Source organism: Odocoileus virginianus, chromosome 11, assembly GCF_023699985.2.
Source record: "Odocoileus virginianus isolate 20LAN1187 ecotype Illinois chromosome 11, Ovbor_1.2, whole genome shotgun sequence".
Taxonomy (NCBI): Eukaryota; Metazoa; Chordata; class Mammalia; order Artiodactyla; family Cervidae; genus Odocoileus; species Odocoileus virginianus.
The window spans coordinates 62,747,189-62,762,634 of record NC_069684.1 but is presented as its reverse complement, the minus strand read 5'-3'; the positions used below and the strand labels follow the sequence as shown (position 1 = coordinate 62,762,634).

Here is a 15,446-nt window from a genome sequence, read left to right as displayed (position 1 = left end):
TTTATGTGAAAGGCAAGATGGTCAGATTCAGAGAACAAGATGTGACCACAGCATTAGAGGTAGGAGAGGCATTGACATTTGAAGATGCTTACATTCATGGATTTGAGGACAGAAAAAGGGGCCATGAAAAGGGATGCAGTAAGCCTCTAGAAGCTGGAAATGGCAAGGAATTTAAAATATTGTCCACAGTGAGCCCCCGGAAAGAATACAACCATGCTAAACTATTTTAAACTTTTGACCTCCCGAATATTAAGATAATACATTTGTGTTGTTTTAAGCCACTAGGTTTCTGGGAATTTGTTACAGAATTTTTTATAGGAAACTAATACACTTGGGATCTGCTGTTGTCCTTTCAAATACCTTCAGCCTGAATGAAAGAACTATTATTTAAAATCTGATAAACCTTGAACTCTTTATCAGGCCACAGACCTGAAAAGACAGTACTGGAAAAACGGTATATGATATTACTTATATGTGGAATCTGAAACAAATAATACAAGTGAACTTGTGTACAAAACAGAAATAAGACCCACAGACATAGAAACCAAACTTACAGTTACCAAAGGAAAAAAGATGGTGGCGGAGGATAAGTTAAAAATTTCGGATTAACATATACACACTACTACTATATAAAGTAAATAACCAACAGGGACCTCAATATGTTCAATATTTTATCATAGCCTATAAGGGAAAAGAATCTGAAAAAGAATAGATATATATCTATACATATCTCTGTCTATATCACTTTGCTCTACACTTGAAACTAACACAGCATCATAAATCAGCTATACTTCAATTAAAAAAATAAGATACTAGATTTTCTCTCTTTTATTAAAGCCAAATTACAGAAGAGGATGTATAGGTATTCAGCATTCATTCATTTAAGAAATACTTATATACTGGCCCTCCCAAGTTCCAGGAACTTTTCTTCTCAAACATAAATTAACTCTGCTAAACCTTAATTCTAAAGATAGAATTGAACAAAAAAATCCTGGTGTGTGTCCCTCACGAAGGATACATCATTTCGGTTAACATTTCAAGTGGTTCAGCAAAATAGTAGAAAAGGTTTTTGTTTGTGGAAATAAATGCTTTCTTAGCCTCCTCACTGTGACATTTTGGGCTGAATAATTCTGTGTTGTGAGGCTGACTGTGAATTTGAGGATGATTAGCAGAATCTCTGGTCTCTACCCATGGAAGCCAGGGGCACCTCCTTCCAGTTGTAATAATCAAATATTAATGTTATTAAAGGTCCTCTATAGAAGTGAGGCAGGATCTGTATGTTAAGAAATCTGGATTTGTGTTGAAGGCAGTGAGGAGCCATTGAAGGAAGGAGTGATGTGGGTAGATTTGTGTTCTAGAAGACACAACTAAGCAATAAGGTACACTCATAAGTACATAGAAGACAAGATTGTTTAGACGATATTTAGGTTGAGAGATTCGACCACGTGAAGCTAAGGTACTATCAATGGTGTTGGAGAAATGGGAACAAATTTGAGAGACAGTCATATGGGATGGAATAAAGAGATTATGGGAACAAATTAGACATGATGAGGCACTGAGAAAAAGTTGAAGTTTCTGAATAGAATGATTAAGTGATTGGTGGCTTGGAATTCATTTTATTTCTAAAGAGAGGAAAATGAATTATATGCAGCCAAACACATGCATATAAGGACATAAGCATCAAACAAGAAGAACAGAACATTTCTGACACCAAATTTCCTTTGCAGTATTTTCATAATATTCATGTTCAGTTATAGCTGCTTAAAACCAGAGTTTAATCATGCCAAAGTCTCTGTGTTCATTCTCCATACCAGAAATAGTCAAGTTTTAATCAAACCAAATTGTATCATTTAATGTGAAGTGATGCTGCTGTCCCACTTCCAGCATCATCTCACTTTCAAAAACTGTAGTTTTACTTAGTCTCTAATTAGCCGGCATTAGTGATGAAGTTTTGGCTTACCATGTTATCATGGCCATGTTTTACACTGTGCCAGAGAATACTAAAATATAGTCACCTTTTGCCTCTTCACTTTGTGAATTTTGTATTACTAATTAGAGACAATTTTCATTCTTATATTTCTCTATTTCTTTCCTAGCCTTATAAGCAATGAACCTTATTATAAAAAGTCCAGCAATAAGTAAAATGTGGAATAAATTGTAAACAAAGCATGTTCTCTGGTGAGAGCCTGAGTATGTCATTTCAGTTAAAATGTTTAGTAAATGAAGGTTTTTTTCTTTTTTAATGCATCTTTCTTGAGTAACAGCCATCCATGTGTCTGCTTTAAGTCCTGGATGTCCCAGAAAATGTTCTATATGCAGAGTTCTAGCGCTCCTAGTTTCAAATTGCAATAGAAAGAGAGAGAAGGAAAGATATCAGAATATCTGTTACAAGTGTAATTACCCTTGACAGAATGCCATGATGATATTTATATCTTAGCATGAACATAATGAAGGACTGGGTTTTGTTGCTGGATGGTACAGAAAGATTTTTGAAATAAATAAGATAAAAGGGTGGTGTGTTAAGTGGGGCAAAGAGTATAAATTAGGTTAAGAAGCTTTGAGACATTGCATAGAAACATATTTTGAGATTAAAAAAATGTCTGGACTATCTTTCCGTTTAATAGTAAAAGGGTAGATTTAGGGGATTTTTTTAAAAAGTAAAAGCATATATACATATATAAGTATATGTATATATATATAAAAGCTTACATATATTTATTAATATATATTAATACTATATATAACCATTGAAATTAACCATTTCCAGTGTATGTAATACCCAGATCAATCACTGTTTTCTCAGAAAGTATAGTGTGGATAGTTTACAAGATAATATTTTTTGAGACACTGTCGTTTTCATTGGGCTTCCCTGGTGGTTCAGCAGTAAAGAATCTGCCTGTCAATGCAGGAGACAGGGATTTGATACCTGGGGCCAGAAGATCCCTTGGAGAAGAAAATGGTAACCCACTCTAGGATTCTTGCCTGGGAAATCCCACAGACAGAGGAGCCTGGCAGGCTTCAGTCCACGGGGTTACTAAGAGTCAGACATGACTGAACAACTGAAAAACAAATACCTCCTATTGTGGGATATTTAGCATCCATAAGCCTCTAGTATCCACTTTTTCTTCCAAATCTGATACTCAGAGCACATGCTTCCACAAATTCTGAAGCTTTTCCTGGTATACTAGAATCATCCAGAATAAAGTTTATTGAATCCTGAGAATGGTGTTTAAATATATTTTTGAAGGTCTAAATCAAATTTTCTTTAGCCAAAATGATATATGAACCATATTATGTCAATGCTTTGATCGTCTGATTTTTTTTTTTGTTTTCTGAGACACCTTTGTTCTACATACATATTTGGTTTCAATTTTTTCAGTTAGTCTGATAAATCGTCCCTGAAATTTGGAGCGAGGTACAATGATTTTTATTATAGACCATATATTCTTGATTGATTGCAAAGAATAAAGATCTATTTTTAACATATAAAAAGAAAGGAATTTTCCTATGAAAAATATAAAATGTTCAAAAACTTTTATATTAAGATGATTCAGAGTAGAATCAAATTACTCTCTAGAGAACTTTCAATTGCATTAACATATTAAATATAATTTTGATTTTTTGCCAAATAATACACTTACACTGATATGTTCATCTGAGAAATGGTGAAAGTTAGAACAGTGTAGTAAGTGACATCTGAAAGAATATTTTTTCTAAGTTTTCATCCCAATCCCAAAGAAAGGCAAAGCCAAAGAATGTTGAAACTACCATACAATTGTATTCATCTCGAATGCTAGCAAAGTAATGCTCAAAATTCTTCAAACCAGGCTTCAACAGTATGTGACCCAAGAAATTCCAGATGTTCAAGCTGGATTTAGAAAAGGCAGAGGAACCAGAGATCAAATTACCAACATCTGTTGAATCATAGAAAAAAGCAAGAGAGTTCCAGAAGAATATCTACTTCTGCTTTATTGAATATGCCAAAGCCTTTGACTGTGTGGATCACAACAAACTGTGGAAATTTCTTAAAGAGATGGGAATACCAAACCACCTGACCTGCTTCCTGAGAAATCTGTATGCAGGTCAGGAAGCAACAGTTAGAACTGGACATGGAACAACAGACTGGTTCCAAATAGGAAAAGGAGTACGTCAAGCCTGTATATTGTCACCCTGCTTATTTAACTTATATGCAGAGTACATCATGAGAAATGCTGTGCTGGATGAAGCACAAGCTGGAATCAAGATTGTCAGGAGTAGTATCAATAACCTAAGATACACAGATGATACCACCCTTATAGCAGAATGCGAAGAAGAACTAAAGAGCCTCTTGATGAAGGTGAAAGATGTTTTTAGCCTCTTTCACCTTCATCAAGCCAGGCTTCAATAGTATGTGAACCAAATATGTGAAGCCTGGCTTGATGAAGGTGAAAGAGGAAAGTGAAAAATTTGGCTTAAACTCAACATTCAAAAAATGAAGATCATGGCATGGCATCCAATCCCATCACTTCATGGCAAGTAGATGGGGAAACAATGGAAACAGTAAGAGACTTTATTTTCTTGAGCTCCAAAATCACTGCAGATGGTGAATGTAGTCATGAAATTAAAAGATGCTTGCTCATTGGAAGAATGAACTAAACAGCATATTGAAAAACAGAGACATTACTTTGCTGGCAAAGGTCTGTCTAGTCAAAGCTATTGTTTTTCCAGTAGTCATGTATGGATGTGAGAGTTGGACCATAAAGAAAGCTGAGCACCAAAGAATTGATGCTTTTGAACTGTGGTGTTGGAAAAGACTCTTGAGAGTCCCTTGGATTGAAAGGAGATCCAACCAGTCAGTCCTAAAGGAAATCAGTTATGAATATTCATTGGAAGGACAGATGCTGAAGCTGAAACTCCAATACTTTGGCTACCCGATGCGAAGAACTAACTCATTGGAAAAGACCTGAAACTGGGAAAGATTGAAGGCAGGAGGAGAAGGGGATGACAGAGAATGATAAGGTTAGATAGCATCACTGACTCGAGGGACATGAGTTTGAACCAGTGCCAGGAGTTGGTGATAGACAGTGAAGCCTGTTGTGCTTCAGTCCATGGGGTCACGAAGAATTGGACATGAGTGAGCAACTGACCTGACTGAATACATAAGAAACTCCTGATTCATCTTCAAACTCCTCAAGCTACATGAATCTATGATAGCCTGCAATTAGCTAGAAATTAATAGAAAACATTTCTGTGACATTTTTTGGAAACAAACAGGTTAAAAAGCCTGAAATGATTGTATTATTTTCAACAAGACAAGGGGCATATTTTTTTTCAAATTGCATATTTTTGCAGACAGTAGCATATCTTACAAGTGTTCAATATGTGTCAGAAAGAAATTTTACATTATAAAGCTACTTCTTTTCTAAATACCACTTTGTCAGTATTTCTTTTTTATGAATCTATGAATATTCATAAACTCTTGATAATATCAATTTGTAAGCTAAAGTATTATAGAAATGTTAAGTATTTATGAATCTTAAGCAAAATGTTAATAACTATCATGCTGGTTTGTCATATATTTGCAGTATTTCCAGAGTAAATTGCTTTGCCTTTTGTGTCCAGTCTCTTGGACTAAAAATCTGAAATATGATGAGAAATAGAAATTTAAAACACTTTCTTTCTCACCTCTCTCTCTGTTCCTCTCTCTTCCAAATAAGAAAAAGGTTTTATTCTTTACATAGCATGAGTTGTCTGCTTTGGAGCTATAGTGCAAACCAAAATATTAAAAAAAAAAAAAAAAAAAGCTGTGCTTATGTGTCCCACTCATTGTAACCTCATAGACTGTAACATGCCTGTCCACCCCTGTCCTTCACTGTCTCTGAGAGCTTCCTCAAACTCATGTCCGTTGAGTCGGTGATGCCATCCAACCATCTCATCCTCAGTCACCCCCTTCTCCTCCTGCCCTCAATCTCTCCCAGTATCAGGATCTTTTCCAGTGAGTCATCTCTTCACATCAGGTGGCCAAAGAATTGGAGCTTCATCTTCAGCATCAGTCCTTCCAATGCATATTCAGGGTTGATTTCCTTTAGGATTGATTAGTTTGATCTACTTGCTGTCCAAGGAACTCTCAAGAGCCTTCCCCAGCACCAAATTTGAAAGCATCAGCTCTTCAGAACCATACTGTTATGTATTCTAATGATGATGAACTTAGTAAGAAATAGAATTAGCCCATGGGCCTGTAGCCTCTGTATCTTCTTAATGACACCATTAGGAATTACATTCTCAACCAGGGAAGAAATAGATTGATATCTTTAAGTCTAACCCTTCCTCTCTCTCTAACTCTCCTATCCTGTGGGTTTCACGTTCCTAGTGTTTCTCCTTCCTCACTTCTGAGCTGACCCACGTCCTACTCTTATCCCATCTGCAATCTGTGCTAATTATTCTATAATTAATAAATTAAAAACTTATGAAATAAAGTGACTCATGAGATGAATAAGGGAAAATCCTATTTGGTTTACTTTTGAAAATTGGAGAAATTTAATCCAGCTCAAAACTTAGGCTAATATTGCTATCATTTTGTGGAATGAGTTATCCTTCAACTACCAAGCCTGTCTCTTAGTAGGTAGCTTAACGTGGTAAATTTATAATTAATCTTGCACTGGACTATTAGCATTTCACTTGGAAAATTGTACATACATAAGCTCAGCTATTGCATTTTATGGACTGAATCTGTAAATTCCTCATTATTTGTTTCATGTTCCTTACCATGTAATGAAGTGAAGTGAAAGTCGCTCAGTTGTGTCTGACTCTTTGTGACCCCCTGGACTATACAGTCCAAGGAATTCTCCAGGCCAGAATACTGGAGTGGGTAGCCTTTCCCTTCTCCAGGGGATATTCTCAACCCAGGGATCGAACCCAGTCTCCCACATTGTGGGCAGATTCTTACCAGTTGAGCCACAAGGGAACCCCTACCATATAATAGTAATTAACAAATAAATAATAGTATAATGTCATATTTCCTAAAAGCAGTGTCCAGGACTCCTCATGCAACTATTCTGGAAGTGTCGGGAGAATTTTGGATATACAGTCATTGACACGGAGAGCCTGGAATTAAGGACTAGAGAGGTTTTGCTTATCTCATGTTAAAGATTCTGACCACAGAGCTTAATTTTTTGAAGATGACTGACTTTCCCTCTAGTTTTTCTAGTTCCTAGGAGGATGTTTTGAGAAGGATCAAATAGTATTTACTGCATGTACTCACATAGACAGAGCACTCTTCTCAATCTACAGAGCTGGAAGCATGTGACCTAAACATTTATAAGGTCTTGAGTTCAAAAAGAACTAAGGCAGTAATGTTGCAATTCAAAGGAAACAGCCTGAATTTTCTTTCATTTCCTAAATTCTGGGTCTAACAAGAGGCCATTTCCTTCCTCTGTGAGTTTAGTCTTTTCTGAATGGCTCCTTGTCCTTTCTTTGCCTATTGTAATTTACAGTAAGCTTGTCTTCCCTATTTGAATTTTATTGAAAGTTGTGTAAAAAGCAGAGTGGCAGTGGTAATACCCTGGATGTGCTCCCTAGGTTAAATTTCCAATTTGGTCCACTTCATTTTTTTATTAAATTATTATTGTTTCACCTCATCTTCCTTCTTGTGGTTGCATTGCTAGCGTCCATGAAAAATCTTCAATTCATGACCGCATTCTTTGCTTTGTTTGTGATCTAGCTACTTGTGCATATAGTGTAAACAGTAAAGGAACATTTTTCCTCAGAAATGTAGTTCTGGAATTGTAACTGAGAAACTCTAAGCAAAAGAAAAGAAATGAAGCAAGCTCTATTTCAGGCATTTGGTGGTCACCTTACGGGTTGTAAACAGAACCTTTTTATGATCCTAAGGTCACTAGGGAGAAACAAGAAAAATCATTCTGGCATTGTCAAGTAGAATGAGAAATTCACCCTTCTTTATAGCAGTTTCTGGAAATTGCTAGTTTAGGGAAAAGTAAGTATTTGACAGTTATTTTTCAGCACATGTATACTCAGTGCCTATTGTATGCCAAAACCTGATAACTTGAAATGAAAGAGGGACAGGCATGATTCTTTCTTTCCTGAAATCCATGGACTAGTAGGAGATGCAGGCATGAATATGTTTTATTCTTATCATTAATGGTAAATTATCAACCAGTCTTATCTGGAGACATTTTCTGTATTCTGTCTTCTAAAAACTATTTTGTTCACTTTGATTTGTTCCCTCATTATTGTTAGGGGTTGATTTTAAGGTTAGACACACACATACGTGCACACACATATGCACTCACACAAACACCTTAAAATTCAGCGCAGGCTGAAATTGACTAAATGGAAAGTGCTGCTTCTTTTTGCTAATTGCATTTTAACAGAGATATTTGCTAATGCAGTGAAGAAGATGCTGCTTTAATGTTGTTCTATCTGCAGTCTCCTGTGCTATTCAAAGCACTGAAATTAAACCTGGACTTCATTAGAAGTTTTTCAAGAAGCTGGAAGAATTTCTAGCTAATATATGAATTAAGAAAACCATACAAATTGGAAAATTATTTTTTTTCTCTATTTTGGGAAAGCTGTTGTGCTATATATCATTTCATATTTTTTGAAAATATAGCATTTATTCCAGCCCCTCCAGAATGATGGTGTAGATGCTTTCAGTGTTGGCCTCCATTTCTGCTACATGCCATCTCTTCATCCTTGTTTGCATATTTTCCCTTCCCATGCTTGTGTGGCCTGGGAAAACTGATCATTTTAATATGTGTTGTATACCCATATGGATATTACATCTTTATTTTTAAATAAGTGAACAAATGGAAGTACTGAGCACATAAGAAGGGAAAGAAAGTGAAAGTGAAGTCGTTCAGTCCTGTCCGACTTTCCAAACCCCTGGACTGTCAGGCTCCTCCTTCCATGGGATTTTCCAGGAAAGAATACTGGAGTGGGTGGCCATTTCTTTCCCCAGGGGATCTTCCCGACCCAAAGATTGAGCCAGGGTCTCCCACATTGCTAGCAAGTGCTTTTACTGTCTGAGTCACCACGGAGTACATATAAAGGGAAAGAACAATAACTAAAGAGGGAATCAGGCAACCAGATTCAAGATCCTGAACAAGTTGTTTACTACCTCAAAGCCTCAGTCTCCTCAGATATAATATTCTGACTTTCATGATGGGTGTGAGAATTAAAAACTACAGTGTTTGTAAAGCTTTGACACATAGCAGTTCCATAAAGGATTATTATGTTGATAAATTTTACTGCCTTTGTGTGTGTGTGTGTGTGTGTGTGTGTGTGTGTGTATGACTTGCATACAATAAGTGTTTTCCTGCTGTCCATATGCTATTTCTATTCTTGATTAATTATAAAAATCCTTCAATAAATCTGTTATCTGTTTTTTAAAAAATTTTATTGGAGTATAGTTTCTTTTAAAGAGGCTTCCAAGGTGGCTCTAGTGGTAAAGAATCTGCCTGCCAGTGCTGGAGATGGGGGTTCAATGCCTGGGTCAGGAAGAGTCCCTGGAGAAGGAAATGGCAACCCACTCCAGCATTCTTGCCTGGAGAATCCCATGGACTGGGAAGTCTGGTGGGCTGCAGTCCACAGGGGTTGCAAAAGAGTCAGACATGACTAGCGACTAAGCCAAGAACAAAATCACTTAGGTCACTGTCTAGCACTGTGTAGAGTTCCCTGTGCTATACCATAGGTTCTCATTATTATCTATTTTATACTCAGTATCAGTAGGATATATGTGTCAATCCCAACCACCTAAAAGCCCTCTGTGTGCCTGTTACTAAGAAGACAGCAATAAAAATATAAGATGGTTTCTATCCCAGGCCATTTACATTCTTCTGGGGAAGATATTCAAGTTAATAATACTGTGTGATAAAAGCCATAAGTGCTAAGGCAGTTTGCACAAAGTTTGAGGCTAACCAAGGAACAATAATAACCTAGTCTTTAGCATTTCAGAGATTGCTGCTAGGGAGAGGAAACTCTAAACTGAATTCTCAACAATGAAGATAAGTTTGTCAGGAAGAACAAAGGAAAAAAAAAATTAACAGGGGCCTTCTAGGGAGAAGAAGCAACTTACAAAAATGTCCAGATTAAGAGAGATTGGCTAAGATTTTCAGCTTCAAACCTATCATTTGTTTGAGATAAAAGATGGCAGGTAATTTGTGTTCTTTGCTATTAAGTATAAGAACATCTGTGACCTAAGATTTTCAAATAGTGAAAGGTTATTTGGGGATCATAGATGATAGTACAGAGATATCAAAGATGTAAAGAGATACCTTATTATGTAAAGGGAAAAAATGTTTCATGATTTTTTAACCAACATCTTAGAGCCCTATATCAGATTAGCATTCTATAGTCATTGCTGTGAGGTGCCCCCTAGTATTTTTTATAGTTGTTAATTTTACATGTGGATAAATAGGCAAATTTTTCTCATTATATATTTCGGCCATATATATTTGGCAGTACTCCTACCTCAGTTGAAATACTACTTTTGCAGTATGTTTTTCTTTTTTTTTCCTCCCTAGGATAGTCTCTAGAGTGGCCTGTACAAAAATTGTTTTCTATTAATCATTTAGTATAATGATGGTTATTCTAACCAACACGTGAATAACTGTTTTTGCTTTTGAAAGTATGTTAAAGCTGCTAGAAAGGCCACATTTTATTTTTTCTTTTTCATTTATTTTTATTAGTAAACATTTTCTTTACTATTTTATGGTTTTAATGTCTAATACCCTGCAATATTATCATTTTCTATTTTATCTATTCTTTATGTAGGTCATGGTTATTGTTGTTGTTTGTTATTCAGTTGCTAAGTTATGTCTAACATTGTGATCCCATGAACTGCAGCACACCAATACAGTGTACATAAATATAGACATTCTCAAATAAGCTGGATATTTCTGCTTTTATTGATGTTGATCATTTCTGGAATTGCATATATTTCCATATTTAGGATTAATTTTAGAACTGGAAGCTACTTGGAAGTGATTTCCAATGAATCAGAGGAAAAAAAAAGTGTTACTTCATTTAAATTAATAGATAACCCTTTCATTTTTTTGCTGCTTTGAAGGGACAGATGAGAAATTGTTCCATATATTTTAAAGATTATTGTTTTTCTAAGGGTAAATGGATAGTCTGTGCTTGAATTAGTAACTTAATTCATTCTGTGACAGTTTTTCCAAGTTATGGTGCCTTCTTTTATCTATAATCTTCTGAAATTGAAAAATTTGCATAATTTTTCATGTTTTCCAATTCTAAATTAACACTTTCTGCTTTAATCCCTATGCAATATAAATGAAGAAAACTATGTATAAATAACTCAACTCAACTAATAATATTTGAATCTTCAACTAAAAATGGATTAAAAGACTGAAAATGAAGGAAGGAGGAAGAAATAATTTAAAATTTCCTAAGTACATCTTCCTGACTCCAATTTTTGATTTTACTTCCATTCTGGGCTATACACTATTGCTTTGTTTCATAGGTAAATTGGCATTTTGAATTTTTTAAGTATAAGTAATCTGAACTTAGAATGCTTGAATCCCTTCTCCAGAGAGGATCTAAGTGTCTGTTTCTGGAATGACTGACACAATTGGTCAGTCAGTGAGTGATGGAGAGACAAGAAACTTACTGAGGGCCCTTCCCGATCTGTGAGTCCAAATGTTTATCATTTTCAAAGTGAATATGACATTGGATATTCATAAAAAGGAACAAAGATCATGACTAAAATACTTTGTGGGTTAATGGACTTTATAAAATGATCTGAAACTCATACCATGATTTATAGAGTCATTAATCATTTGTGACAATTTTTATGACCATGTGTGTAATGTATATTCAATACAATTATATTAAAGTCAATTATATAACTCACACAGTGTTCTCTGCTTCTACTTCAAATGAGTGTTCTTTATCACCCTGTCATAACAGTTTCTTCTGAATTTCTACTCCCATAAGGTCACTGATGGCATATAGGTTAAAATAATGCTAAATTGTTCAAATATTTGAACTTTATCCTATGACTAGCAATAATTTATCACAGTGCCTATTACCATCATTATTGAGCTAGGTTATTTATTATGCTAAACTTTTCAACTACTTCATAGCTAAGAGATTCATATATGATTGATCATCAGCGAACATTTGATTTTTATATACATTTTTTCTTTTGTGGTCCAATTCTCATTACATTTTTTAAAGTGAATGGGAGAGGAAATTGAGATTACCAGAAAAAGTGTTCTCTAAGAATGTCATGGTAATTGAATTTTTTTTTTTATGATTTTATTTTTTTTAGAGAGAGTTTAGACTTACAACAAAATTGAGAGGGAGGCAAAGAGGTTTTCCATAAACCATCTACCCCCCATATATGTATTCAGTTCAGTTCAGTTCAGTCACTTAGTCGTGTCCGATTCTTTGCGATCCCATGAATCGCAGCATGCCAGGCCTCCCTGTCCATCACCAACTCCCGGAGTTTACCCAAACTCCTGTCCATCGAGTCGGTGATGCCATCCAGCCATCTCATCCTCTGTCGTCTCCTTCTCCTCCTTCCCCCAATCCCTCCCAGCATCAGGGTCTTTTCCAATGAGTCAACTATACCCTTCCCATTATTAACATCACTCACCAGAATGGTCATTTGTTCCAAGGGTGAATCTACATTGATATATCATAATCTGCCAATGTTCATTTATATATATGATATATCACAAAGTTCATTTATATATACATGACATATCACAATCTTCCAATTGTGATTAGGGCTCACAATTGGTATAGTCGATTCTATGGGTTTGGATAAATATATAATGATTATATCCATCATTATAGTATCAAACAAAATGCTTTTACCCTCCTAAAATTTTCTGTGTTCTGCTTGTTTTTGTCTCTTTCCAATCCCACTCCCATTACTAGTAAATTTGATCTTTGTATTGTTTCCATAGTTTTGCTTTTTCCAGAATGTCATATAGTTGGAATCATACATTATGTAGTCTTTACAGTTTCACTTCTTTCACTCAGTAATATATGTTATGTTCCCCATGTTTTTTCATGGCTTGATAGCGCATTTCTTTTTAGCACTGAATACCATTCCATCATCTGATTGTACCACTGTTTATTTATCCCATTCATCTACTAAAGGATTGAAACTCTAACACTTTGGCCACTTGATGTGAAGAACTGACTTGTTAGAAAAGACCATGATGCTGGGAAATATTGAAGGTGGGAGGAAAAGGGAATGACAGAGTTTGAGATGGTTGGATGGCATCACCGACTCAATGGACATGAGCAGGCTCTGGGAGATGGTGGACAGGGAGGCCTGGCGTGCTACAGTTTATGGGTCGCAAAGAGTCAGACAGGACTGAGTGACTGAACAAAAACAACAATAATTTTTTTTTTTTTTTTTTTTTTTACAAATGAGTGAAAAAAAAAACTACTGAGTACAAACCATGAAATGAAGATCACAGTTGTCTTAGTCTGTTCAATCTGCTATAAAGAAATACTACAGACTGAGGGGCTATAAAGCAAGAGATATTTATTTCTAACCATTCTGGAGGCTAGAAATCAGACCAGGCTCTCAGCCTGCTGTGGGAGGGCCCTCTTCCAGGTTTTAGATTTCTCCTGTCTCTGACATTGCAGAAGGGGACTCTTTTAAAAGGACATCAGTCTCATTCAATAAGACATCATATGACAAAAACCACTGCAATGTTGTAAAGTAATTAGCCTCCAACTAATAAAAATAAATGGAAAAAATAAATAAATAAATAAAGGGAATGAACAAGGCAAAAAAAAAAAAAAAAAGACATCATGACCTGACCATCACCTAGTATCATCACCCTGGACATTTGGTTTCAACATGTAAAGTTTGTGGGAGACACAAATATTCAGACCATAGCAGCATTAGACAAAGAAATCTTTGCTACTTATATTTGTGCTCAAAGATTCTGAGATGGTACTGTTAGAGGTCAGTTTGGCAATAGTAATTGATGTGTTCCCTTTGTAATGTCAAGCTGCCTGGATAATAGTCAAGTTTAATAACATATGTGGTCTCCGAGTATTTGTGTGTCTTCTCTGTTTAATTGGTTTGCTTATCTCAGTTTTCTCAACTAAAATTGGGAATATTAGGGTGACAAATTATAGGAGAAGTAAATTAATGCACATAAAACAATTGGCATAATGCCTAACAGAGAGTTTTCAAATAAAATAGTCTCCAGTTAAGTTTTCAAAAAGTATTTTCTCCTTATTCAATAATACCTAAAAGGTCTTCACAGTTGAGATGGAAGTGTACCACATTTGACCTCACCATGAGCTTTACCCAATATTTGGTAATCTCTTTCCACTGATGTTTATTTTGAATGTATTTGTTTATGAGAATGAGGTCTACTCATTACATGGTGCTATAGTACTCTTTGTCCTCATGCTATGATTGAATTATCACGGTAAAATCCTTAGGAAGATAATCCTATATGCAATATGGATTTATGAGCAAGTCTAGGTGAAAAAAAATTGTTTGTGGATGTTTATAAAGAAAAATCTGGTCTTCAGTACTGTATCTGAGAATTATTCTTTTCATTTCATTTTTGAGTGGAAATAATGGCATCATCGACTCAACGGACATGAGTTTGAACAAACTCCAAGAGATAGTAAAGAACAGGGAAGCTTGGTGTGTTGCAGTCCATGGGGTCGCAGAGTCAGACGTGACTGAACAACAGCAAAGAGATTTTGCACCAATCAAATATAACAAATATTAGGAGGGATTCATTATCGCTTCTACTAAATTTTTAGTTTGTGTGTAAGCTGTCTGCAGTCCAAGGGACTCTCAAGAGTGTTCTCCAACACCACAGTTCAAAAGCATCAATTCTTTAGCTCTCAGCTTTCTTCATAGTCCAACTCTCACATCCATACATGACTACTGGAAAAACCAAAGCTTTGACTAGATGGACTTTGTTGGCAAAGTAATGTCTCTGCTTTTTAATATGCTATCTAGGTTGGTCATAACTTTCCTTCCAAGGAACAAGTGTCTTTTAATTTCATGGCTGCAATCACCATCTGCAGTGATTTTGGAGCCCCCAAAATAAAGTCTGTCACTGTTTCCGCATCTACTTGCCATGAAGTGATGGAACCAAATGCCAGAAACTTAGGTTTCCAACTGTTGAATTTTAAGCCAACTTTTTTCACTCTCCTCTTTCACTTTCATCAAGAGGCTCTTTAGTTCTTCTTCACTTCTTCACTTTCTGCCATAAGGGTGGTGTCATCAGCATATCTGAGGTTATTGGCAATCTTGGTTCCAGTTTGTGCTTCTTCGAGCCCAGTGTTTCTCATGATGTACTCTGCATATAAGTTAAATAAGCAGGGTGACAATATACAGCCTTGACGTACTCCTTTCCCGATTTGGAACCAGTCTGCTGTTCCATGTCCAGTTCTAACTGTTGCTTCCTGACCTGCATACAGATTTCTCA

General features: G+C 35.7%; 1 protein-coding gene across 3 annotated transcripts in view; it reads left to right on the top strand.

Annotated features, from left to right (window-relative positions):
* Positions 1 to 15,446, top strand: part of BRINP3 (BMP/retinoic acid inducible neural specific 3) — a 461,826-nt gene that overhangs the window by 148,354 nt on the left and 298,026 nt on the right. The gene's annotated exons all lie outside the window — the stretch shown is intronic.